At 46.7% G+C, this 26645-nt stretch overlaps 1 protein-coding gene across 29 annotated transcripts in view; it reads left to right on the forward strand.

Annotated features, from left to right (window-relative positions):
• Positions 1-26645, forward strand: part of nrxn1a (neurexin 1a) — a 2579010-nt gene that overhangs the window by 208658 nt on the left and 2343707 nt on the right. For 24 of the 29 annotated variants that reach the window (XM_072507882.1, XM_072507972.1, XM_072507962.1 and 21 more), the window contains one exon: positions 2199-2321. The exons of 3 other annotated variants lie outside the window; for them this stretch is intronic. The gene's annotated coding sequence lies outside the window, so the exon portion shown is untranslated. Of the gene's footprint in view, positions 1-304; positions 475-2198; positions 2322-26645 lie in introns of all 29 variants that reach the window. 2 more of the 29 variants (XM_072507900.1, XM_072507883.1) reach the window with 1 other exon arrangement.

Genomic DNA, 26645 nt, shown 5'->3' on the forward strand with positions numbered 1-26645 from the left:
GGTTTCCTCCGGGTGCTCCGCTTTCCTCCCACAGTCCAAAGATGTGCGGGTTAAGTGGATTGGCCATGCTAAATTGCTCCTTAGTGTCCAAAGATGTGCAGATTAGGTGGATTTGCCATGATCAATTCCCCTTAAAGGTTAGGTGGTGTTATGGGGTTACAGGGATAGGGTGGGGGAGTGGGCTCAGGTGGGTGCTCTTTCAAAGGATTGGTGCAGGCTCGATGGGCCAAATGACCTATTTGTGAACTGTATGGATACTATAAATGGTAGAGATTTTAAACACACATTTTGTATCTGTCTTCAGAGTTCAGCAACAGAATTCCAAGAACAGTAGAAAATTAAGAGGCAAAATGTAGGGAGGAACTCATAGTCACGAGCGAAAAAGTTGTGAGAAGACTAATCGGACTCAAGGCTGACAAATCCCCTGGATCTGATGGCCTGCATCCAGTGGTCTGAAGAAATGTGGTTGCAGAGGTAGTAATTGCATTGCTTGTAACCTTCTAAGATTCTGGAAAACTGCAAATTTTACAGCACTATTCAAGAAATGAGGGAGACAGAAAGCAAGAAATGATAGGCTAGTTCATCTCATATCTGCCATTGGGAAAATGCTAAAATCCTTTATTCAGAAAGTTGCAACAGGATGCTTAGAAAATCAACACAATCAGGCAGGGTGTGATTTTGTGAAAGGAAATTGTCTAATTAATTGACAAATGTTTCAGAGTTAGTTGACGATGTCACAAACCGGGTGGATAAAGGCCATCCATATATGTAGTGTAGATTTCCAAAATGCATTTGATAAGGTGTCACGTAAAAGATTACTGCACAAGAGTTCATGGAGGTTTAGGTGATAAATTGGCTTGATAGAGGATTGAATAACAGAAAAAAAGAGTTGGGTAAATGGGTAATTTTGAACTTGGCAAACTGTCACTAATGGAGTGCCACAATGATCAGTGCTGGGGCCTCAACCATTTACAATCTATATTAATGACATGGATGAAAAGGCCATCTATCTGTATTGTAGCTAAATTTGCTGACGATAAAAAATAGCTAAGAAAGCAATTTGTGAGAATGATACAAAGAGCCTGCAAAGACATATAGATTAGTTAAAGTGAGTGAGCAAAAATTTGGCAAATGGAGTACAATTTAGAAATAAACTTCAGTTGACCACTTTGCAGGAAGAATAGAAAAGCACAATATTTTTTAACTGGACAAAGATTGCAGAATGCTGCAGTACAAAGATATCTAGGTGACCTTGCACATGAATTACAAAACGTTAGCATGTAGCTGCAACAAATAATTAAGAAAGCAAAGAGAATGTTGGCCTTTATTGCAAGGAGGATGGAGTATAAAGTAGGGAAGTTGTGCTACAACTGTACAGGGCATTGGTGACTTCACACCTGGTGTATTGTTTACAGTTTTGGTCTTATAATAGCTTAGGTAGCTCGAGAAGCTAAATCCAAAAGAAGCTTAGTTCACCAAAAAAAGACCGCAACATGGCGTACAATCCCAAGGTCCCAATCAGGACTGCTGCTTTGGCCGGTCCCAGTCCTGGCCAACTTTTATGAGGCAATTTTTATGAGCTCTAGCTGATAGGCCTCCGCCCACTAGTGGGGGAGCTCGTATTTTACGTGTCCCAAGGTAAGATCAATTGGGATGTCCCCATAGGACTCAAGAGAGAGAGTTATTATATCCCTACCTCCAAAGTCCAATGGTCCCCAGGTAGTTGGTTGCAGAGTGGGTCTCCTTCGCAGTTTTTCACGTGACTGTGCTGCTTGCAAATGTGACCTGGGTCGGGTAGCGCCTTTTCGCACCAAACACTGAGAGAGCCTTTTCGGAGATCCGTCTCGGACTGCAACGTCCTACAAGGCTATTGACAATTTTGTGCCCATATCAGACGTTGAGTTGTCCACATCCTGCTGGCCTTGGCACAGGTCCCTGGTGGGAAGTGCACCTTGGCTCAAGGACGTCAGTCAGTACGAGGGACCTTGATTTTCCCTGGGGTGGGATCCATGTCTTTGAGGTGGTCCACGTGTTTTCGCATGGTCCATTCTCCAGTCTTCACCATGTAGGAGCTCAGCCCCGTTCTCTCCACTATGGTCTCTGAAACCCACTGAACGCTGTCTGAAATTTCAAACGTGGGCTGAGTCCCCAGGTTTAAAGCCTCTGTCATGCATTCGATGATCATATCTCTTCTGCAGGTGCTGCTTCTTTTCCACCTTCCCTTCAGGGTTCAGGAATATCAAACTTAGGAGGATCCAGAGACATCGGCCCATCAACAACTCTGCCAGCGCTACCCAGGTTGTAGCATGTGGCGAAGTCCGGTAAGTAAATAGGATCCATGATCCGTGCTAGCTTTGTGACAACTGAACCTATTTTTCATGCCCCGGTTAAATGTCTGGACTGGCCGTTCCACCAGATAGTTTGAAGGTGGGTGATATGGGGCGATTCGGATGTGTTTCACACTATTAGTGTGCATAAATCCTTAAAATTCCTTATTGGTAAAGGGGGTACCATTGCCAGTGACAAGCATTCGGGAATCCCGTGGGTGCTGAAGGACATGCTCAGCTTCTCCACGGTGGCTCGCAAACTTGTGGAAGATATCCAGTGCACGTCCATCAGCTTTGAGTGGGCATTGATCAGGTGCAGTAACATTGACCCCAAGAAGGGCCCGGCGAAGTCGGCATGCAAATGCACATAGGGACATCCCTGCCACTCCCTTGGTGGAACGAGGCTGATGGAGGGAGCTTCTGGTGCTCCTGGGGAGCTTCTGGTGCTCCTGGCAAGCTGCACATTCCTGCAACATTCACGCGATGTTGTGGTTGAGCCCTGGCTACCACATGTCACTCCTAGCAACATATTCATTTTGGAAACCCTTGATATCTGCTATTCAAATCCTGAAAGGTGGTTTGCTGACTTGACCGTGAGATAAGCACGCGGTCTCCTTACTGGATGACCCTGTCTTCCACGCTGAGCTCCTGCTGTTTTGTCCTGTAATTCCAAAATGACTTTGTTTTCGACTGGAGGGGATGGGAGGCTTACAGACAGCGGGAGTAGACTAACGGTTTTCACGTGCACAATCTGTGCGCTTGGACAATATTCAAATGTGTATTTGTACTCTGCCAACAGCAAAGCACACAGTTAGATCTGGCCAAATCTATCAGCGGTATTAATATATCCTCCTTGAACATGCTGAGTAAGGGCTTATGGCCCCTGATTACTGTAAAGGGATGTTAACTACAAAAATCAAGGCCAGTCCTTCCTTTTCAATCTGTACATAGCGGCGCACCGCATCAGTCAGAGTTCCGGAAGCATAGACTGCTGACCTTTCCATCCATCATCTCACTGAAACACTGCCCCAATGCCATATGGTGAGGCAGCACACATGAAGATGAGCGACTTTGATGGGTCATAATGTGTTATCGGTTTTCAAGATAGCAGTTACCGCTTCGCCCCGGAGAATGGTTCCATTTGCAGCGTTTTCCACGCCCATTTCTGGTTCTTTTTTAGAAGTGCGTGTAGAGGTGTCAACAAGGTAGTCAGGTTTCGGATTAACTTTCCGTAGTAGTTGACAAGCCTTAGGAATGACCTCTGCTCTGTCACGTTCTCAGGTGTCGGGCTCCCTTGATGACCCAGACTTTTTCCTCCACCAAGTGCAACCTGTCCTTATCAACATGGTATCCCAAATATGTGTCCACTTTCGCCTGGAAGTTGCACTTGTCCCTTTTCAGGTGAACATTCATGTCGGAAAACCATCAGAGGATCTCTTCTAGGTTGCCCCTATAATGTACTTATCAGATGGCCTGCTTTATTACAAGAACACTTGTAGCTAAAGCTATAAATGATTTATCAATGGTAACTATGGATAAACTATATAAAAGACAAGAGATAAATAACAGTAAAATCATGCACAAGTAACCTGTCTCTTCAGCTTCCTCCAGTCAGTCTGAGGTCAGCTGACTCTAACATTCACTTATGTACTAGTGAGGCTCCGAGTGGTCATTCGGTGAATGACAACACAACCATGATATCACTACATGCCCTTTCCTTTGAAGGAATAAATTAATATATTATCATCAGTATATTTACATGCGCTATCATGAGCCTGAGTCTAACTATTATTTTTTTTAATTTTTAAAACTGTTTTAAAAATATATATAAATATACACAAGAGCAGCTGTTTGTTTGTTTCAAAATTGAAAAAACCCGGTAAAGTGACGTCACACGAGACTGTAACCTTATTGGCTGAAAGTCAGACTGGGCTAAATTTGAATATCTGGAGTTACTGATTTAAATACTAGTTTTGATTTGACTTAGATTACCATTTTTTAGTTGATTTGAATTACTATTTAAAAATTTTTAAATTTGACTTAAATAACTATTTTGGGTTGATTTAAATTAATATTTTTAATTTGATTTAAATAACTTTTTAAATTTCAATTAAATAATTACTTTTAATTTGTTGTCAGATCAAGAGGGATAAATACTCAGTTTTTCAAAAAAATCTAATTAAATAGTACACGGACATTGGATTTAATCTGACACAAAAACATCTTTCTAAAGATTAATTTCAAAGGTTTAATTTAAAGGAATAATTCATGGCAGGACAGCTCCAAGGCGTGGTCTGCTCCTCTTGCTCCACGTGGCAGGCTGAGGACAGTTCCAGTCCTCAGGGTCGGCAGGTGTGCAGGAAGTGTCTCCAGTTGCAGCTCCTGTAAGCTTGAGTTTCAGTACTGGAGTGGCGGTTGGAGACACTGTGGACACTCGCATTGATCTGCGAGTCGGAGAGTATCGTGGATAGCACGTATAGGGAGGTGGTCACACCGCAGGCTGATGTTCTAGGGGGCTATTTGCTAGAGCAGTTGGGAGTGTTTAAACTAATGTGGCAGGGGGATGGGGACCGATGCAGGAAGTCGGAAGTTAGTCAAACAGGGACAGAAACAAAAGGCAGTAAGGTGGAAAGTGTAAGGCAGAGAGGCCATTGTCAAAAGTCAAAAAGGGCGACAGTACAAGGTAGTGTCCCTTAAATGCCATTATCGTACCTACTCCCACCATCTCCCCAGGCAATGTGTTTCCATATATTTACCTCCCTCTCTGTAAAAAACTTGCCTCGCACATCAGTTTTAAACTTTTCCCCATGCGCTTTAAACCTATGTTCCTACCATAGGAAAGAGGATCTGCCTATCCACTCTGTGGATACATTGACCACTTGGCCAGTGTGAGTTAATGTTTCTCATCACCTCTTGAAGAGTTTGATCCTTCCTGGTCTCTTCTTGGATCTCACGTAGTTTTGCATCAGATCTGGTAGTAATGTGGAAATAAGGTTAACATGCAGATCTTCATTGTCAGCAATTTCACTGCTAATACTTTGTATCGGCACTCTTGATAATGCATTTGCTAAGAAAAAATATTTGCCTGACCTGGAAATGAGATAACGTTGTAACTTCATCATCAACATCAGAATGCTGTTATGGTTCATATTTTCTTTTGATGATTTTAACCAAAGGACGATATTCTGTCTCAACTGTGAAAGTTGGAAGCCCATAGATATGCTAGAGTTGCAGAAGAACTGCTTCCAGACCATCTTTGGACCCATTTGGTGACACTTTGATCTGCTTAGATGAGTCAAAAAATGTGAGAACTGGCGTGGTGATTAGTGAAGTCTTGAGCTTCTTCCATTCTTGCTCATGTTGCTCATTCCAAGTGAAATGTGTTGTCTTGTGCAGGAGAGCGGGTAGATGTGTTGCTTTCGAGACAGGTTTGGAATTAATTTCCCTATAAAATTGATCATGCCCATCACTTTTAAGATAGCTTTCGTGTAGTGTGGTTTTGGCATGTTGAGAATGGCTTGGATTTTGTCCTTGTCAGGTTCAATGCTATGCGATAAGAGCTTGTCACCATTAAATGTAACCTCAGTTACTCCAAATTGGCACTTTTGCTTGTAGAGCTTCAGCCCATTTCTCCTGACGCTCATTCAAACTTGAAGCAACCTCGTATTGTGCTCTTCTATGGTTGCTCCCCAAACTGTGATATCATCCACATACAAACGCACACCTTCGATGCCTTCGACTATGTGCTCCATGACATGGTGAGACATTTCTGATGCCGAAATTATGCCAAACAGCAGTCTCAGAAAGCAGTATCATCCAAATGGCATATTAAAGTGGGCTAAATAGCTGGCTTGTAATGCAGAACAATGCCAGCAGCAGGGGTTCAATTCCCATACCAGCCTCCCGAACAGGTGTCGGAATGTGGCGACTAGGGACTTTTCACAGTAATTTCATTGAAGTTTATTGTGACAATAAGCGATTATTATTATAAAAGGGCAGTATTTTGTACTTTGTTCCTCTAGCTTTAGTTGCCAGAAACGCTGAGATGTGTCAAGTTTCATAAAGAATTGTGCACCAGCCATCTCAGATGTGATTTCCTCATGCTTTGGTATTTGGTAATGTTCTCTTTTGATATTCTTGTGAAGATCTTTAGGATCCATACACATGTGAATATCACCATTCTTTTTCTGGACACAAAGCATGGAATTACGCAGTTAGTAGGTTCTTCTATTTTTCTGATTACTTTTAATTTGGGCATTCGATCCAGCTCCATTTTGCAACAATCCCAAAGAGATGCAGGAACTCTTCTTGGTGCCTGTATCACAGGTTTTCGTCTCTTTAAGTTGTAACGTATAGGTGAATGGTAGTGTACCAAAACCGATGAAGACATCGCTGAATTTGCTGATAATGTTCTCAGAATCGTTGGAGTGTTGATCCAATCCATTGTGGATGCTATATATCAACTGCACTAGACCTAATTCTTCACAGGACTGATCACCTAATAATGAATCCAAGCCCTCGGTTACAATATTTGGGACAGAGTAAACGGTGTTCTTCACCACCACACTCAGGTCACAAGTGGCATAACATTTCATGCTTGAAACATTATAATCTCTCAAAGATATTTTGTGATTTCTTCTAATCGGCTGAATTTTCAGATTTTTTTCAATCAGTCATGCTGATTAAATTGGCTTTGGCAACATTGTCTAACTTCAATTGGACCACTGTACCATTCACTTCAAGTGGTAGCAGCCACAGTATCAGTTTGCATTTTTTTTAAGTGCTGGAGAATTTTTTGCTGTCTCCAAAAATATTATTCTTATTACTCCAACAAACAAGTCGTGATGTTTCATCACTGGAGCTGTGCTGACTGGTCTGGGGTTGAGCTCAGAGTAACAATTCTGAGCAAAGTTATTTTTTCCTTTGCATCTGGAACAAAACTTGCCAAACGCTGGACACTTCCTTAATTTGTGCCTTTGGTCTCATCTTTTACACATAAATACTTTGTCCTGATCTTTAAGTTGTTTGTTTGTGTGCGATAAGCTGCAGGACATTTCCTGCCTTTTTTGGAAGTTTCCCGTCTTTTTCGAAAAGGGTGGCAACTGGAGTGTTCTCCTCCAAGAAGACGCCATCATTACGGAGAAACATTTTAGAATGCTGTGCTACTAACTCGTCAGCCTGACAAATCTTAATTGTTTGTTCCAAGGACAGGTCGATTCCCTCAGCATCCGTTCCGATAGCTTATTTTCATTCTTACGAAACACAATCTGGTCCCGAATCGTGGAAAATTCCACCACAGAAAAATTACAGTTTTCAGCTTTTAACTTTTAGTGATGAAATGATCTATGGACTCTTCTGTCTTCTGTAAACATAATCTAAACACATAGCATTCATAAATTTGGTTCTTACGAAACACAATCTGGTTCCTCGTCATGTCTGTCTGCTCTGTCTAAATTTGAAAATTTGTAATCTGTACCCATTATCCTTGATGAATGGACCCTAACAGTTTGATTACCATGTTGCAAAATAATTGTTTTGCCATCTATGCCTATGATCTTCCCTGGGCCTTTCCATTCATTAGAATTTTCTCCCTTATAGTATACCATGCCTCCTTGCTGAAAAACGGCATCTGATGGCCGTACGTTATGTCTTAATGCTCTGCGAATTCTTTCAGAGACTTCTGCTTCCAAAAAAGCTTTTCTACTGCTATGTAATGCACTTAAATGTTCAGCAAAACCAGAGCTAATTGCAGTCCCCTCCCAAGCTGGAGGCTGGTCATCCAAAATGGGCGGACTTTTAGGATTACTATCAAACACTAATTGATAAGGACTATAGCCCCCAACCATCTGGAATGAATTCTTTGCATGTACTGCCCATGCTAAAGCTGAATTTAGCCTGCAATTTGGTCGATCTGCCAAAATTTTCCGAAGCATGTCATCGATGACAGCATGATTTCTTTCACACACACCATTACTAAATGGGCTCTCTGCAGCCGTATTCATAACTCTGATATTCATGTTTTCACACATATCCCTAAACTCATCATTAGCAAATTCTCCCCCATTGTCCGTAAGGAATTTTGCCGGTGGACCATTCCTGTCCCTATCCATTTTTCCACGATTTGATCCAGAATTACTCTCTTTTCTTTACTCCGAACAATCGTTGATTGACTAAATCTGGTTGCTAAATCTACAAAATGCAAAATAAATATATTATTTGCTTTATCCCAGATCTTAAGGTCCATGGCCATAATGTTGTTAAAATCCCTGGCCAAAGGTAGGGTTACTATCGGTCGTGCTGGTGTCCTTCTGTACTTCCTACAAACTTCACAGCGGTCACTAACCTGTTCTATCAGTTTAGTATAGTCATCATCCCTCACCCCTGCATCCTTTAATAAACTTTTCAGCCTCCGAGGAGACGGATGTGCAAATTGCCTATGCAGTTTTAATACCACAAGCTTTTTACCAGCTAAAGTCCCATTTTCAACTGCCATTAACACATCCTTAACCATTCTACTTGAAAAATTATTTGTCAGTAATGGAATACAATAGTGTCCCGACTGTGTAAATTGTAAGTCCACCGTCTTTCCAAAAACTGTTGCCTTATCCTGTTCCATATCCAGTTTCATGTGTGCTTTCTTCATCGACGGTCTGCTCAGAAGCAAAGGTATCTCACTTGATACAACATCCATGCTAATGAAATGATTCACTCCGGCAATATTGCAAGGGATCACCACTCTTTGCAGTGACTTCAGAGTATTATCATCCCCAAACCTGAAACTTGTGGAACTTTCAAGTTCCTTAACCTTGTTATGATTTTCAGCATTCAAAGAGTCCAGGTAACATTTTAACCAGTCAATTCCACACACAGTAGATGTGCAGCCACTGTCCAATACAGCACAGTTGAAGGATTCTGCAACCAACACCCTCATTACCGGCGTAAAACTGCTTGTCAATAGGACAATGCCTTCTTTCTGGTCACTATCTTTTTCCTCTTCTGACTCTTCCGTGTCATGTGTCGCTTCAAACACTCTATCATAACGAGTTGGACAGTTGAAAGCATAATGGTATTGAGAGTCACATCGAAAACATCGATTTACCATGCCCCGTGCATTTCTGGGGTTCATCTTCCTATTGTAGGTTCTAACTGGGTTTCTGTCTTCAAAATTTCCTTGTCTCGGTCTCCGTCTATAGTCTTGAGCCCTGTTCATAGCCATACGATTTCACCATCCTGTTACTAGTGTATCTTCCATATTCTGCCTTATTGCAGCCTGACCTATTTGGGTCATCAGAGCCATCGGAATCAAATATTTCCCCAGAAACTTTTGTCAAGCTTTTGTCATCTGTTCGAATAAGGTATCCTTATCAGTAAACTGAACTCCTGTCAAAACCAGGAGCCTATCCATGTTGCTCACTCTAGCACAGTCAAGTAATTTAAAGGCCAAAACAGACTGTGGAAATTCCAGATTGTGTTTCTGCAGCCTTTTATATAGTCTGCCAAATTCCATTATATAGTCTTCCATGGAGATATCCTCCATTTTCCGGAACTTATCAAAATCCGACCATGCTTCATACGCACTTAACAAGTCATCTTTCTTATAAATCTTATCCATATAATGTAATAAAGTCTCCAGACCTTCTTCTGAGTCTAACTCTTCCAATTCCAGCTCAGAAAGCACTCTTTCGGATTTTACTGTCATATAGTAGAGAAAGAGCCAATGCCATACCTTGTTTTCTCTTTCCCAAAGCAGTTACTTTAGTCCACATAACTACTGCACTTCTCCATTGGTCGTACGATTCCCTTTCAGAAAATAAGGGAGGATAGTCATATCCAGCCATCTTTATCCTGGGTTCAGCCATATATATTTTTTTTTCCTTCTCACTCACTCCTTGGTTTGATCAGGAAAAGTTGTATCTTTCAAACCTTCACATTTGCACAGCAACCATCCTCCGCTACCATTGTTAGACGTTTAGTTGCTGTGAAATGAAGAGTCTAAAGTTCTTGTTCCTTTTCACCAAACACCATTTATTTCACTTCCACAGCCTCTGCACAAAACTCTTAACAACACACCACCTGACAGAGGCCATCTGAATCCCCTTTACATATCAGTGTCAATTAATGGATACTTAACATAAATGAGACAACTAATTGCAATGTCTCTTAACCCATTACTTAACACGGGTCACATAAGTTCTGTCCTTGGGGGGCGTCACTTGTCAGAATGGGGGTCGGTCAACGCAGTGCATATCGCTGTCCATGGAGCACTGGAGTTCCTGAACCTCCTTTTCCGCCATCTCTTGGGAGAGCGACAGTTCTATGGCCCTTTTTAGACTCAAGGCCGGTTGCGCTAACAGCTTCTTTGGGGTTATCATATTGTTTATGCCACACATCAAAAGATCTCTCAACATCTCAGGAAGGGTTGGGGATGAAGTCACAATGCTCCGTTAACTTAGGAAGGCCCTTCCAAAATTCCATAGCCAATTCCCCAGGAGTTCACCCAGCCGTTTTAAAGCGGTATCTCTGCGTTATTACAGATGGCTTAGGGTTATAATGATTTGCAACAAGAAACACGAGTTCGCTAAAGATTGTCTCAGGTCACTGGGTAGGTGAGGCTCTTGATTATGCTGAATGTCGCAGTCCCGCAGGTGGTCAGGAATATTTCCTTTTGCTGGTCATCTCCAACAATACTATTTGCCTGGAAGAAATACCGTACCCATTCGGAATTCTGGGCCCAGTCTTCCACACCTGAATGAAAGGCCTTGGGCCTTCGGAAAAGTGACATTCAAAAATTCTTGCTGACCTCGTTCTTGTGCTGGGGAATTCCAGTGCGGTCAAAACCTCCTGGATCACGGTGGTTATTTTCTTTATCACCAGTATAAAAGTGCAGGAGGCCCAAGGAAGTTCATCCAAAGAGGTTTAATTCAACAACAAAAGTAAAGACCGCAACGCGACTTACAGTCTCAGGGTCCCAATCAGGAGTAATGCTTTCGCCGGTCCCAGTCCATGCCAGCTTTAATGAGGCGATTTTACGAGTCCCAGCTGATGAGCCTCCGCCCATATGTTCCATGAGTCCCACAGGGAGGTCAACTGGGGTGTGCCCTTGGGTCTCACCTTTTTAAATAAGGGATATACTTGCATTGGAAACATTTCAGAGAAGGTTCACTCGGTTGATTCCTGGGTTAAGGAGTTGTCTTATTAAGACCTTTTGAGCAGGTTACGCCGAAACACAATGGAGTTTAGAAAAATTGTAGCGATCTTCATGAAACATAAATATTTCTGTGGGGGCTTGGCAGGGTAGATGCTGCGTAAATGTTTCCCTTCACGAGGAAATCTAGAACTGGGGAGGCACAGTTTAAAAATATGGTGTGGGATTCTCTGTCGGCCGACGCCGGAAACGGGAAATGCGATTGCACGGAGAATAAGTTCCGACGTCGAAACCGCGACGCCAATGCATTCCAGAACGCACGTATAGTAAACGCCGTTGCCATTTCATTCGCGGGCCCGACCCAGTATTCTCCAGGGCCTCCGCAATTCTCCGCCTCCAATGGGATGAACTCCCGATGGTGAGGTTCACTTGTGCTTTTAAAAATCAGGAAACAGGTGTCGTGGCTGCTGAGGAAGATAGAGGGGGTACAGAAAGTGTCCAACATCGCCATAGTTTTCTGACAGTTGTGCCACTGGCCTCGGGGCTTCTGCAACGGTGGAGTAACGGGATTGGGAGGCAGGATATGGGCTGTGGGGTTGGGGTGGATGGGCATGGAGCACCATTGCAGCAAACAAGGCAGCCATGCAGCTGCACACAACGCTGACTGCCCACTGTGAACTTAGGGCCACAGGTGGTATAGGTGTCCCCACCGGCTCTTATGTCAATCAGGAATATCCCAGAGGACCATCCTCCAGAATCAAGTCCCTAGAGATAGAAGTCCACCCCGACAAGAGCTGCACTCTGGCCCCAGCCAACCCATCAGCCGCCTTGTTGGCTGGATTGTGTGTGTGGGAAGTGAAGTGCGGCTATGCGGCTGCAGCTTGTCGGCCTCCTGAGTGTCAATCGCAAATCTGACACCGTTTCTCATTGGAATCGATTGTGTTCCGCATATGGCCGGTGCTAGCCCCGCAACAGTCGCTGAATCGGTCCAGGTGTGGCACCAGTTTTGCTGCCGTGGAAATCCACTAATCCTGTCCTGGCATCAACACTTAGTCTGAGGAACGGAGAATCCAGCCGAAGACTGAGATGAGGAGATATTTCTTCTCTCGGAGCGTCGAGGGTTTTTGGAATTCTCTTCACCCAGAGAGAAATTAGGTCACTGAATATGTACAAGTCTCTGTTAGACTGATTTTTGATCAAGAAAGAAGTCAAATATTATTCGGGTTGGGGGATGATGTAATTTTCTGCACCCTGAAGTGATGAGCTTGGAGGTTCGAAGGGCACTTAATGGATGGGTGGGTGACGGGTTAGCTAAATTCTGCTGCCTTTCTGCTTCCGACAACATGAAATCCTGGACAGGAAGGCCCAGTGTTGACCTTGCTGCCCCGCTGCCAATCCGCTTAAGTGCCTCTTCCTGCCATGCTGGGATTAACCCAGTTGCACGCGGGCCTCCTGATGTGCGGCCAGAATGACGGGTAAAAGAGTGTGGGCCACATGTCAGCTGAGGGAGGGATGCCTCGACCAATGGCACTCAGTGCTTGAGTGAGAACATAGCCAATAGGTGGAGGTACATGCTGAGAACCAGCCCCTGCCCTTGCTTCCAATGTCCCTGCCATTTATTCTTGCTACTCCCCTTCTGAGAACCTCTTCCCACTCCGATTACTTAACTTTCTCCTGGGTCCTGGGATTTGGGAGGTTACTGTTCTGACCATCTGCTACCTGGTGCTGATAGCCTTTGATTGGCCAGCAGCTCTTATCGGAGTGGACTTCTATCTCTAGGGACTTGATTCTGGAGGATGGTCCTCTCGGATATTCCTCATTGGCATAAGAGCCGGTGCGCCTTCCAAACAAGAGGCAGCACGGCTTTCTTGCCAGCTCTCCAGCCAGCAGGTGAGACCCATGCCACCAGTGGAAGATTCCACCCAGGGATAAGCAAGAAAATGGATTTTGGGCCACAATCAGATTAGCCATGATCTTATTCTTCTGCACAGTAGTTATTTTATGATTCCATGACCTACTCTTGCTGCTATTTTTCATGATCGTTTAGTAGTTTGATTGTGACAAGAATTTGGCATTTTTGTTCATTAGTCACTTGCTGGATTCCACATCAACTGTGTCTCAGTTGGTAGAAATCTCTTGTCTGAGTTATAAGGTCCTGAGTTCAAGTTCCATTCTCGGATGTGTTTTTCTGTTCTAATTTGCACTGAGTAAGATTAACTCATGCTCAGCAACAAGCAGCCATTATTTACCTAACTTTATTTACACCTCCACGACAGAGAGGGCACAGAGGTCAATGCAACAAAATGCTCAGATCTTGGGGAAAAAAATCTTATGCATTAAAATGTAAAATGGTACAATTACATAATCTCCCAGATTACAATATGAACAAAGCATCAATAATACCTGTAATTTTAACAGGTTGACTTTCATACTTGTTTTTATTGCAATCACAACTAAACTATATATATGGCCAAAATTACTAGAGTAATTTGTAAGTAAAACAAATCTTTAACACCAATGTGTGTTTGATAAAAAGATCAATATTTGACAAGAAGTAATGAAAAATCAACTTATTTTCCTCCTTCCTGCATACTTTCAATTAACCTATCTGGCTTCTTTTCTCTTTCTGCCTGGGTATCTCCTTCCTTTTTCATTAGCTTGACTCGGCTCTCTCAACATCTCAGACTGTGTCAAATCTGAACTTTGACTTTACCATCTTCACTTAATGGCTGGAACTGTGACATTGATTGATATCTCTTAATCAAAGGCCTGACTCACTTTTCTCTACAGGCGGATTCTGTGATACGTGCAATTTCCTTGTGACTTTCAAATTCTTTGTGACTTTCACATTCTTTGTGACTTTCATTTTGGACTATTGGAGGAATTTGAACTAGAGAAAGGTTTCATGCCCTCCTTTTGTCAGATTTCCTCTTTCAAGCAAATTTTCTCTCCAACTTTCACGAGATATGTGAGTGCACCTATGCCCTTTGAGACAACCCCAATCATATACTTTGGTGGACTTTCACCATGACCTTCTGATCAACATCTGAACTTTCTAACTTTAATGTCACATGAATTATGAGTCATCTACATTTTGTCTTGCTTTTCTCTTCTTTGCTATTGACATCAGATTTAAGCAAACTAAACTTTCACTTAGGAGTTAAATAAAAGCAGAAAGTGCAGGACATATTCTGGAGGTTTGGCGACATCTGTGGAGAGAGAAATAGTGTTAATGGCAGGGTTTTCGAGCCATTCCTACCACCGTTATCTTCTGGTCCCCCCCCGATGGTCACCCCCCTCCCACCACACACACATACCACCCCCTCCCTGCTCCCCCGCTGCGGGTTCCTTGGCACCAGAGGGAGAAAACAAGAGGAAAGCTAATTTACAGAAGCAGGGCAGGAAGATTCCACTGCTGCCTCTGGCAGACCCATCTCTGCCACTGCAAAACATGCCACGGGGAGGCGGGGCGGGGGGGGGGGGTGCTGGATGGGATCCCGTCCAATGTTTGAACTCCAATACGACTGTCCTTTAGAATTGAAGAGCAGTAGAAATATGAAGCGTTTTATGCTTGTGAAGAAGTGAGACGGGGTGGGGGGGAGGTGTCAGGTGGAGCAAAAGGAAATGTAAGGTATAGGTTGGAGGGCAGGGAAGATTAAATGACAAAGAAGTCATGGAACAAAAGGAAAAGAGAGTGGTAACGGTAGCAATAAAGAAACAAAACATTGGTCCAGAGTAGGTACTAATAGCAGAATAAAGATCAGTGCTGTCTGAAAGGTAAAACATGAGGCCAAGATACAGACTGGCCCTTGGGGGGAAAACAAAATGATGGAGGACATAATAATAGTAACATAGAACATGGTCTGAAGTTGTTGAACTCAGTGCTGTGGCCAGAACGCTGTAAAGTGTTGAATTGGAAGATGAAGTGCTGTTGCTCCAGCTTACGTTGGGTCTCACTGGATCACTGTAAGCAGAGGACAGAACTGTGAGCATGAGAGTGAGCATGAGAGTGAGATTGTCAATCAAAATGGCAAGCGACTGGTCGATCAGTATCATACTTGAAGACTGAATGGAGGTATTCTGCAAAGCGGTTACCCAGTCTGCATTTGATCTCCCCAATGTAGAAGAGACCGCATTGGAAGCAGCAAATGCAATAATAATAATAATTGCTTATTGTCACACGTAGGCTTCAATGAAGTTACTGTGAAAAGCCCCTAGTTGCCACATTTCGGCGCCTGTTCGGGGAGGCCGGTACAGGAATTGAACCTGCGCTGCTGGCATTTTTCTGCATTACAAGCCAGCTGTTTAGCCCACTGTGCTAAAACAGCCCCTTGAAAGAAGTGAAAGTAAATTGCTGCTTCACTGGGCCTTGGACGGTGAGGGGTGAGGAGTTAAAGGGGCAGGTGTTACACCTCAATCATGGAAATATGCCATGGGAAGGGGATGATGATGGAGTGGAGGGAACAGTCTCTTCAGAATTCTGACGGGATGGGGAGGGCAAGATGTGTTTGGTGGTGGTGTCATGCTAGAAGTGGTGGAAATGCTGGAGGATAATCCTTTAAATACAGTGGCTGCTGAGTTGGAGTGTGAAGACAAGGGGAATGCTATTATGCTCCTGGGAGGGAGGGGAAAGGGTTACGGGGAAAGTGCAAGAAATAAGTTGGACACGGTTGAGGAATCGGTCACATACAGTGGAAGGAAATCCTTGGCTGAGGTAAATAAGAAGTGCGGTTCAGTGTGGCATTGTGGAAGGCAGCACCATCAGAACAGATGCAACAAAGAAACTGGGAGAATGGAATGGAGTCCATTATTATTATTTAGTCCTTACAGCAAATAGATGTGAAGAGGTGTAGTCAAGTTACCGTGGGAGTTGGTGGGCTTGTAGTGAATATTGGTTGACAGTCTATCCCCATAAATAGAGACAAAGAAGACAGCGAAGTGAAGGAAAATGTTGGATATGGACCATGTGATGATGAGAGAGGTGAAAATTAGAAGCAAAATTGCTACATTTTCCTAGTTCTGGATTAGAGCAGCAAGTATCACTAATAGGCTCAGAAGAAAAAGGGTTGCTTGGGATGGTGGGTGGGGGGGAGGGGTTGATAGGACCAAAACAAGAAGTGTTCCACATACCCCACAAAAAGTCAGCCATAACTAGTACCCATGCGGGTACCCGTACCCACACCTTATTTGGAGTCTGAGGAGCAGGTTTAAACACTCACTCATAAGCTGAGCAACCTATTGTAGACAGTGCAGTTATTCTGGAAGAGAACAGAAAATTATCAGACAAGCTGTAAATAAAACATTTGCTAGAAGATCAGGAAACACCAAGACTGGTTCGACAAGAATGACCACACTATCCAAGACCTCATTGACAAGAAGAGGAAAGCTCTCCGCACCTGGCAAAATGACAAAGAGGAGAGCTCATCAATCAGCCAAGGCGGAGATACAAAGAAGAACTAAGGAAATCAAGATGGTTGGACTGACAGTTGTGCCAATGGTGGACTGATGAAGATAAGGAGCTGCAACTCCTTGCCAACAAGCATGACACGCGAGGCTCCTTCAGTGCCACCAGGCAGTATTTGCACCCAACACCCTAGGCCTCACACCTGTGCAGAGTAAGGATGGAACCCGCTTGAGAGACAGAGAAAACATCAGACTTTGATGGAGAGAACACATCAAAAAACTCCTAAAACATGATGCAATCGTAGATGAGGATGTGCTTGATGAAAAACCCCAACTCCCCATCAAAGATGATCTTGGACTCTTGGACAAGCATGGATAAAGTCAAAGACACCATTAAACATGGGAACAAAGGAAAAGGTGCAGGAGTGGATGGAATTCCAGCAGAGATTTTAAAACTTGGAGAAGAAATGGTTGGTGGTTACCGTGGCAATGGCTGCTAAATTTCAGACTCAGAGTGTGAACTTGGCTGCCGTGGCCTGGTTCTCACTGAAGTCCAGTGAACTCCCCTGCTGGCTGAGGAAAATAACTCCCTTACGATTTGCAACTATGGTCTGCATTTCATGTTGTGGGATGGGGGTTTGGGGGGGGTGTTAAGTGAGAGTAAGTAATAAGTTGGTGAAAAGTTGTGAAGTAAGCCTCAGAATGAGAAATTATCCAGTCAAGATTCCTTTCATTTCCGTGGTCAAATGTAAGAAAAACATGGTTTGAGTACATGTTGATTTATTTGAAGTGGAAGGGCAAGAGTACCTTGCTTTGGCCTATAGCGATAGCAAGTAAAAGAAATGTTAATCTATACCCGATGCTACAAGTGCCAAAACTATTGAGGTTCTGAGAAATTGGGTTGCAATTTACAGGTTGCCTGACCTGTTGGCATCAGATAATGATCCACTGTTTATGCCAGAAGAGATGGAAGTATTTCTGAGTAAGAATGGAGTCAAAAACACTCAAATACTGCCATAACACCCAGTATTGAATAATGCTGCAGAAAGAATGTACCAATTATGAAGAGGGCTTTGCAGAAGTAGAGGCAATAAGCGAGGCAGTAATTTCCATGTTTCTCTTCAACACAGGCCAGATAACTTTCTGTTTTTTTCCAGAATAACATTAATTCTTCGGCAATCATTCGCAAATGAGTATGATTGTCCATCTAAGAAACTCCATGGTACTGGTCCTGGGCTCTGTGGGTCCTTGCAAGGCTGATGAGCCCGATCGCAGAGCTGCAACTTCGACTGCATACTTGGCAATTGTTTTAGGGAAGTGGGATCAGTCCTTGGATTTTAGATCGCTAGTATTCCTTTTTCAGGCTCCTTTTCCAGGCCTTCTCTTGCTAGCAGGTGTCATCGAAGAATTGTGTCCCTTCAGTCAGGTAGTTCCTCCAAGTAGATCTCTTCTGTGTAAGGATCTCCCAGACATTGATATCGATGTAGCATTTCTTGAGGTAAGTCGTTAGGGTGTCTTTGAAGTGCTCCCTCTGCCTCCTCTTGTCCGGGAGTATTCCTTGAGCTGGGCGAAGAAGATTTACTTTCGCAGTTGAAACTCTGGCACCCTCAGCACACAGTCGGCTCTGCAGAGTTGGTTTCAGATGATCACGTCCTCAATGCCGATGCTCTTGGCTCCTTCTAGCACATTGATGTTAGTACGCTTGACCTCCTAGATGATGCAGAGAATCCATTTCGGACAGCATTGATTGTACTTCTCCAGGGCCTTGAGGTGGTGTCTGTACGCAGTCCAAGTTTCTGAGCCATATAGAAGAATTGGGAGGAAGACAGCTTGTACGTGAGGATCCTAGTGTCAGCACAAATGTTGCAGTCATCAAAGACTCTCATCCTTTGGTGTGCAGAGGAGGTGCTCGTGGATTGGATAGGATGACGGATCTCTGCATTGATGTTAGCCTTCGATGGCAGGTGGCTTCTCAGGTAGGGGAAATGTTTCACATTTGCTGTTGTTTCTCCGCTGATCCTGATGGAGTGAGAGACCGGATCTGGTTACGGTTGGTAAAGGGTTTGAGTCTTCTTGAGGCTGAGACTGATTCTTCGGTTGCTTCCGCAAAGTTGTCAAGAATGGCTTGGAGATTTTCTTCTAAGAGAGTGGAGATGGCGATGTCATCCACATACTGAAGTTCCATGAGTAATATCAGTATTGTTTTCTTCTATGATTTCACCAGGTTGAGGTTGAAAAGTTTTCCGTCCATCCTATAGGTGATCAACACTCCACTGGAAAGCTTGTTCTTGACAAGTTGAAGGATGGTGGCGATGAAGATAGAGAAAAGGGTGGGGGCGATGACACATCCCTGCTCTACTCCAGTCTTGACTTTGAAGGTTTCTGTTGTATTTCCGTCGGTGAAGACTGTCACCGATATCTTGTCGTGAAGGAATTGGAGGATGTGATTAATTTTTCTGGACAGCCAGCCTTTGTCAGGGTCTTCCATAGCATTTTCCACTTGACTGAGTCTTAAGCCTTGATCAGATTGCTGAAGGCCATGTAGAGTGTATGATGTTGCTTCTGGCATTTCTCTTGCTGAGCAGTAAAAAACATGTTCCATGGTTTCGTCGGAAGCCATACTGGTTTTCTGGAATGATTTCCTCAGAAACTGGGAGAAGGCCGCTACTGAGGATTTGGGCGATGATCTCCCCAGTGATGGGGAATAGGGAGATTCCTCTGTAGTTTCCCCAGTCGTCTTTGTCCTCTTCTTTAAGGTGTTGGTGATGACGGCATTCCTGAGATAGGTAGGAATTTCTTCTCTGTCTCTGATTTTTAGGAACAGCTGATGGAGATGATGGGTGATCTCTTCTCCTCCAAGTTTGAAAATCTCTGTTTGAATCCCGCCACTCCTGCACCATTTCAATTCTTCACTTGTTTATTGACAGCTTTGACTTGTTGGGAGTCCAAGATCATCTTTGATGGGCGTTGGGGATCTCCTCAAGCACACCCTCATTTATGATGGCATTATGGTTTTGGAATTCTTTGAAGTGTTCTCTCCATCGGAGGCTGATGTTTCCTCTGCCTGTCAACAAGATTCCATCCTTACTCTGCACTGATTTGAGGTCTCAGGTGTTGGGTCCATATATTGCCTTGCTGGTGCTGAAGAAGCCCCGGTTGTCATGCTTGACAGCGAGGAGTTGCAGCTCCTTAGATTTCTTAGTCCACCATTGGTTCTTGGTTTCCCTATTTCTTCTTTGTACCTCCACCTTGAATGATTGATATGCTCTCCTCTTTGCTTTTCTGGTTATGCTGTTCTGCCAGACTCAGAGATCTTTCCTCTTCTTGTCGCTGAGGTCTTAGATGGTGTGATCGTTCTCATCAAACCAGTCTTGGTGTTTCCTGGTCTTGCTGGTTTCTTCACAGCTTGAGATGATGGCTGTCTTCAGCTATTTCCAGCTTTCCTCCACTCCATTAGAATGAACACTTTGGAAATTTTGGAGAAAACAATGTTGGAAACTCACCAGCATGCTTGGCTCTTGAAGCCATTCAATATTGATCTTTTTTATGAGCTGTTTCTTCATCTTCTGCTGCTTCTGGTGGAGTTTGATGGACATAGAGGAGCAGCTGAGCCAGTCATCTGACCAACAGATATTTGCATTGGTCGTTGTTTTGGCAATGAGGACATACTTTTGGTCTTGGGATCGGACGTTGACAAAGTTGATCATGTGCCAGCACTTTGATCGTGGATGTCTCCACAAAATCTTCTTTTTTTTTTAATAAATATTTTATTGAGGTATTTTTTTGGCATTGTAACAGCAGCAATATAAACAATGTACATAAAAATATAAATATTGTGCAAATACCGCTTCCCTCCCCCACAGGTCCCACCATTACTTAACCCCCTACTCTACGCTAACCTATCCCCCCCCCCCCCCCCTTCTGCTGACGATTAATTATCTGCAAAGAAGTCGATGAATGGTTGCCACCTCCGGGCGAACCCTAACAATGACCCTCTCATGTCGAACTTAATTTTCTCCAGGCAGAGAAAGCCAGCCATGTCCGATAGCCAGGTCTCCAACTTTGGGGGCCTTGAGTCCCTCCACGCTAGTAATACCCGCCTCAGGGTGACCAGGGAAGAAAAGGCCAGAACGCCTGCCTCTTTCTCCTCCTGGATTCCCGGATCCAGCAACACCCTGAAAATCGCCACCTCTGGACTCAATGCCACCCTTGTATTTAATACCTTGGACATGATGTCCGCAAACCCCTGCCAAAATCCCCTAAGCTTTGGACCTGTCCAAAACATGTGGACATGGTTCGCCTGTCCTCCCGCACATTTTGCGCACCTGTCCTCACCCCAAAGAATCTGCTCATCCGGGCCACTGTCATGTGAGCCCGGTTCACCACCTTGAATTGAATCAGGCTGAGCCTGGCACACGTCGCGGTCGCGTTGACTTTACTCAACGTGTCTGCCCAAAGGCCCTCCTCTATCCCTCCCCACAGCTCCTCCTCCCACTTGCGCTTCAGCTCCTCGGTCTGCGTCTCCTCTGATCCCATAAACTCCTTATAAATGTCAGAAACGATCCCCTCTCCTATCCATCCTCTAGAAACCACCCTATCCTGAATCCCCCTTAGCGGCAGGAGTGGGAAGGTTGGTACCTGCCTACGCAGAAAGTCCCGCACCTGCAGATATCGAAATTTGTTTCCACCGCCAATGCAAACTTCTCCTCCAGAGCCCTCATACTCTGAAAGCCCCCCTCTATAAACAAGTCCCCATCCTATCAATCCCCGCTCTCCACCAAATTCGGAACACTCCCGTCCATCCTCCCCGGGGCAAACTGGTGATTATCGCAGATTGGGGACCAGACTGATGCCCCCACTGCTCCCACATGTTCCCTCCACTGCCCACAGACTCTCAAGGCCACCACCACCACGGGGCTGGTGGAGTACCGTGCCGGCAGGAATGGCAGAGGCGCAGTTACCAGCGCCCCCAGACTTGTGCCCCTGAGTGGTAGTATGTATTAGGGGTCATGTGGGACTGTGAAGCCGTGATGCTATTTGCGGACAGATCCCGGGTCCTGGTTGGCTGTTGACTCCTGGCTCCGCCCTGAAGGCGGAGATTAAGAACCCGGGCTTCTCCCCGCTGCTCCATTCCGTTGCTGAACTGCTGGGGACAAGTCTCGCTCAATAAAGCCTCATCGACTTCATCTCTACTCGTCTCTCTCGTAAGTCATTGTGCGCTACAATTTATTGAGCGAGCTTAAAGGACTATGGAGCTCCGGATCGCCCCGGAATGCCTGCGGATCAGCCCCCACGCAGCGAACTCGGCAGCAGTTTTTAAACACTGGCAAGCTTGTTTCGAAGGCTACCTCCGAACGGCCCCCGGCCGGATCACAGAAGACCAGAAAATGCAGGTCCTGCATTCGAGGGTAAGCCCGGAAATTTACCCACTCATAGAAGACGCAGAGGATTTCCCGACGGCGCTCGCAGCACTGAAGAGCATTTACGTTCACCCTGTGAACCAGGTCTACGCACGCTACCAACTCGCAACGAGACGGCAAAGCCCCGGAGAATCGTTAGAGGAATTCTACGCCGCGCTGCTAATTTTGGGACGGGGCTGCAGCTGCCCACCGGTGAACGCGATTGAACACATGGACATGCTAATTCGCGATGCGTTTGTGGCAGGTATGAACTCTCCCCAAATCCGCCAAAGACTTAGAAAAAGAGTCGCTAGGACTCTCAGAGGCACGGGCCATTGCAGCTTCCCTAGATGTGGCCTCGCAAAATGCCCGCACCTACGGCCCCGACCCCGCGGCAGCCCCTTGGGCTCCGTGGGCCCCCGTCGCGACAACCCCCCCTTCCCTCACAGGCTTGCGCGGTTAAAGCGCCAGATCATCCCGGGGGGGCCCGCTGCTATTTCTGCGGGCAAGCGAAACACCCCCGGCAGCGCTGCCCGGCCCGCGCAGCTATCTGCAAAAGCTGCGGCAAGAAGGGCCATTACGCGGCTGTGTGCCGGTCCCGGGGGGTCGCCGCAATCCCCGGAGAAGAACGAGCCCAGCGCATCCCAAACGCTCCCCAACCCCCCCCCCAGCGCCCCATGTGCGACCCGCGGGCGCCGCCATTTTGGGTCCCGGCCACCACGAGGGGGGGATGAGCGCCGCCATCTTGTGACTCCCCAGCCACGTGCGATTCATGGGGGTGGCCATTTTGTCCACCCCCGACCACGTGCGATCCATGGGAGCGGCCATTTTGTCCACCCCTGGCCGCGTGCGATTCATGGACGCCGCCATCTTGGATGACAACAAAGGACCCCAGCATCGACGGCTCCACGGGGTCCGAAGAAGATGCCGAGACACTACTACCATGACAGGCTTCGGTGACGCTGGATCAATCACGGCCCCGGACGTTCCAGACGACGACAACAACGGTGCTGATCAACGGACACGAGACATCATGCCTGATCGACTCTGGGAGCACTGAAAGTTTCATTCACCCCGACACGGTAAGACGCTGTTTTCTGACCATCCATCCAAGTACGCAAAAGATTTCCCTAGCTGCATATCCCACTCCGTACAGATCAAAGGGTTCTGCATAGTGACCCTAACGGTGCAAGGGAGGGAGTTTAAAAACTACAGGCTCTACGTCCTTCCCCAACTCTGCGCGCCCACATTACTGGGATTAGATTTCCAGTGTAACCTGCAGAGCCTAACATTTCAATTCGGCGGCCCAATACCCCCACTCATTATCTGCGGCCTCGCAACCCTCAAGGTTGAACCGCCGTCCTTGTTTGCAAACCTCACCCCGGATTGCAAACCCGTCGCCACTAGGAGCAGACGGTACAGCGCCCAGGACCGGATATTTATTCGGTCTGAAGTCCAGCAGCTGCTGAAGGAAGGCATAATCCAGGCCAGCAATAGTCCCTGGAGAGCCCAGGTGGTAGTAGTAAAGACCGGGGAGAAGCAAAGGATGGTCATAGACTATAGTCAGACCATCAACAGGTACACACAGCTAGATGCGTACCCTCTCCCCCGCATATCCGACATGGTAAATCGGATTGCCCAGTATAAGGTTTTCTCCACCCTGGACCTCAGGTCCGCCTACCACCAGCTCCCCATCCGCCCAGGTGACCGCAAGTACACAGACTTTGAGGCAGACGGGCGTCTATACCACTTCCTAAGGGTCCCATTAGGTGTCACGAACGGGGTCTCGGTCTTCCAACGGGAGATGTACCGAATGGTTGACCAGCACGGGTTGCAGGCCACGTTCCCATATCTCGATAACGTATCCATCTGCGGCCACGATCAGCAGGACCACGACGCCAACCTCCAAAAATTCCTCCAGACCGCTAACGCCTTGAACCTCACATACAATGGGGAAAAGTGCGTCTTTAGCACAAACCGGTTGGCCATCCTGGGATACGTAGTGCGCAATGGGATAATAGGCCCCGACCCCGAACGCATGCGCCCCCTCCTGGAATTTCCCCTCCCCCACTGCTCCAAAGCCCTGAAACGTTGCCTGGAGTTCTTTTCATATTACGCCCAGTGGGTCCACCAGTATGCAGACAAGGCCCGCCCGCTAATACAGACCACTACCTTCCCCCTGTCGACAGAGGCTCGCCAGGCCTTCAGCCGCATCAAAGCGGATATCGCAAAGGCCACGATGCGCGCCATCGACGAGTCCCTCCCCTTCCAGGTCGAGAGCGACGCATCCAACGTAGCTCTGGCGGCCACCCTTAACCAAGCGGGCAGACCTGTGGCCTTTTTCTCCCGAACCCTCCACGCCTCAGAAATCCGCCACTCCTCAGTGGAAAAGGAAGCCCAAGCCATAGTGGAAGCTGTGCGACATTGGAGGCATTGCCTGGCCGGCAGGAGATTCACTCTCCTCACCGACCAACGGTCGGTAGCCTTCATGTTCGATAATGCGCAGCGGGGCAAAATTAAAAATGACAAGATCTTAAGGTGGAGGATCGAGCTCTCCACCTTCAACTACGAGATCTTGTACCGTCCCGGAAAGCTGAACGAGCCGTCCGATGCCCTATCCCGCGGCACATGTGCCAACGCACAAATAGACCGTCTCCAAACCCTCCACGAGGACCTCTGCCACCCGGGGGTCACTCGGTTCTACCATTTTTTAAAGTCCCGCAACCTCCCCTACTCTGTGGAGGAGGTCCGTACAGTCACCAGGAACTGCCACATCTGCGCGGAGTGCAAACCGCACTTTTTCAGGCCGGATAGAGCGCACCTGATAAAGCCTTCCCACCCCTTTGAACGCCTCAGTCTGGATTTCAAAGGGCCCCTCCCCTCCACCGACCGCAACACATACTTCCTGAACGTGGTGGACGAGTACTCCCGTTTCCCCTTCGCCATCCCCTGCCCCGACATGACAGCGGCCACAGTCATTAAAGCCCTTGGCACCATATTCACACTGTTCGGTTGCCCCGCATATATCCATAGCGACAGGAGGTCCTCCTTCATGAGTGACGAGCTGCGCCAGTTCCTGCTCAGCAAGGGCATAGCCTCGAGCAGGACGACCAGCTACAACCCCCGGGGGAACGGGCAAGTAGAGAGGGAGAACGGCACGGTCTGGAAGACCGTCCTACTGGCCCTACGGTCCAGGGATCTCCCAGTTTCCCGGTGGCAGGAGGTCCTCCCGGACGCTCTCCACTCCATCCGGTCGCTGCTGTGTACCACCACTAACCAAATGCCTCATGAGCGCCTCCTTGTCTTCCCCAGGAAGTCCTCCATCCGGAACGTCGCTGCCGACCTGGCTGGCGGCCCCAGGACCCATCTTGCTCCGGAAACATGTGCGGGCGCACAAGTCGGACCCGTTGGTCGAGAGGGTTCACCTCCTCCACGCGAACCCGCAGTACGCCCACGTGGCGTGCCCCGACGGCCGACAGGACACGGTCTCCCTGCGAGACCTGGCGCCCGCCGGCAACACACGCACCCCCCCGACACCGATCATCCCCTCCCTGCCACCGGCGCACCCCGTGACCAACCCCTTCCCGGGAGGATCGGTCCTCCTCCCGTGTCCGCCCAGGAGTGAAACAGGAACAAACACCGAAACGCTCCCGGAGACGACAACGCTGGAACAAGCACCTGCACCACCACCGGGGCTGAGGCGATCGACAAGGAAGACCAGACCGCCCGCTCGACTCGTGGCATCGGCGTGACACCAAGAATGTTGTTGGACTGTAACAAAAATGTTTTTCTCTTACTAATATTGTAAATAGTTTCACAAACCTTGTACATAGCCCAGTGTAGGGCGAAAACTGTAATGACATGCCCGAAATGTTCCTCCCAGGACCAGCCTTGTAAACCCCTACCACCATGCGAACCAGCACCCCGCCGGGTTCATTTTTAACAAGGGATGAATGTGGTAGTATGTATTAGGGGTCATGTGGGACTGTGAAGCCGTGATGCTATTGGCGGACAGATCCCGGGTCCTGGTTGGCTGTTGACTCCTGGCTCCGCCCTGAAGGCGGAGTATAAGAACCCGGGCTTCTCCCCGCCGCTCCATTCTGTTGCTGAACTGCTGGGGACAAGTCTCGCTCAATAAAGCCTCATCGACTTCATCTCTACTCGTCTCTCTCGTAAGTCATTGTGCGCTACACCCTGCAAGAAGCCGCCTCCATACGCACCCATGCCAAACCCCCCCCCCCCCACCAGCAACTTCCTAACCATGGCTATATTAGCCGCCCAGTAATAATTGCTAAAGCTCGGCAGTGCCAGCCCGCCTTCCCCCCGACTCCACTCAAGCATTACCCTATTCACTCGCGGGGACCTGACCCC

Source organism: Scyliorhinus torazame, chromosome 1 (assembly GCF_047496885.1).
Source record: "Scyliorhinus torazame isolate Kashiwa2021f chromosome 1, sScyTor2.1, whole genome shotgun sequence".
Taxonomy (NCBI): Eukaryota; Metazoa; Chordata; class Chondrichthyes; order Carcharhiniformes; family Scyliorhinidae; genus Scyliorhinus; species Scyliorhinus torazame.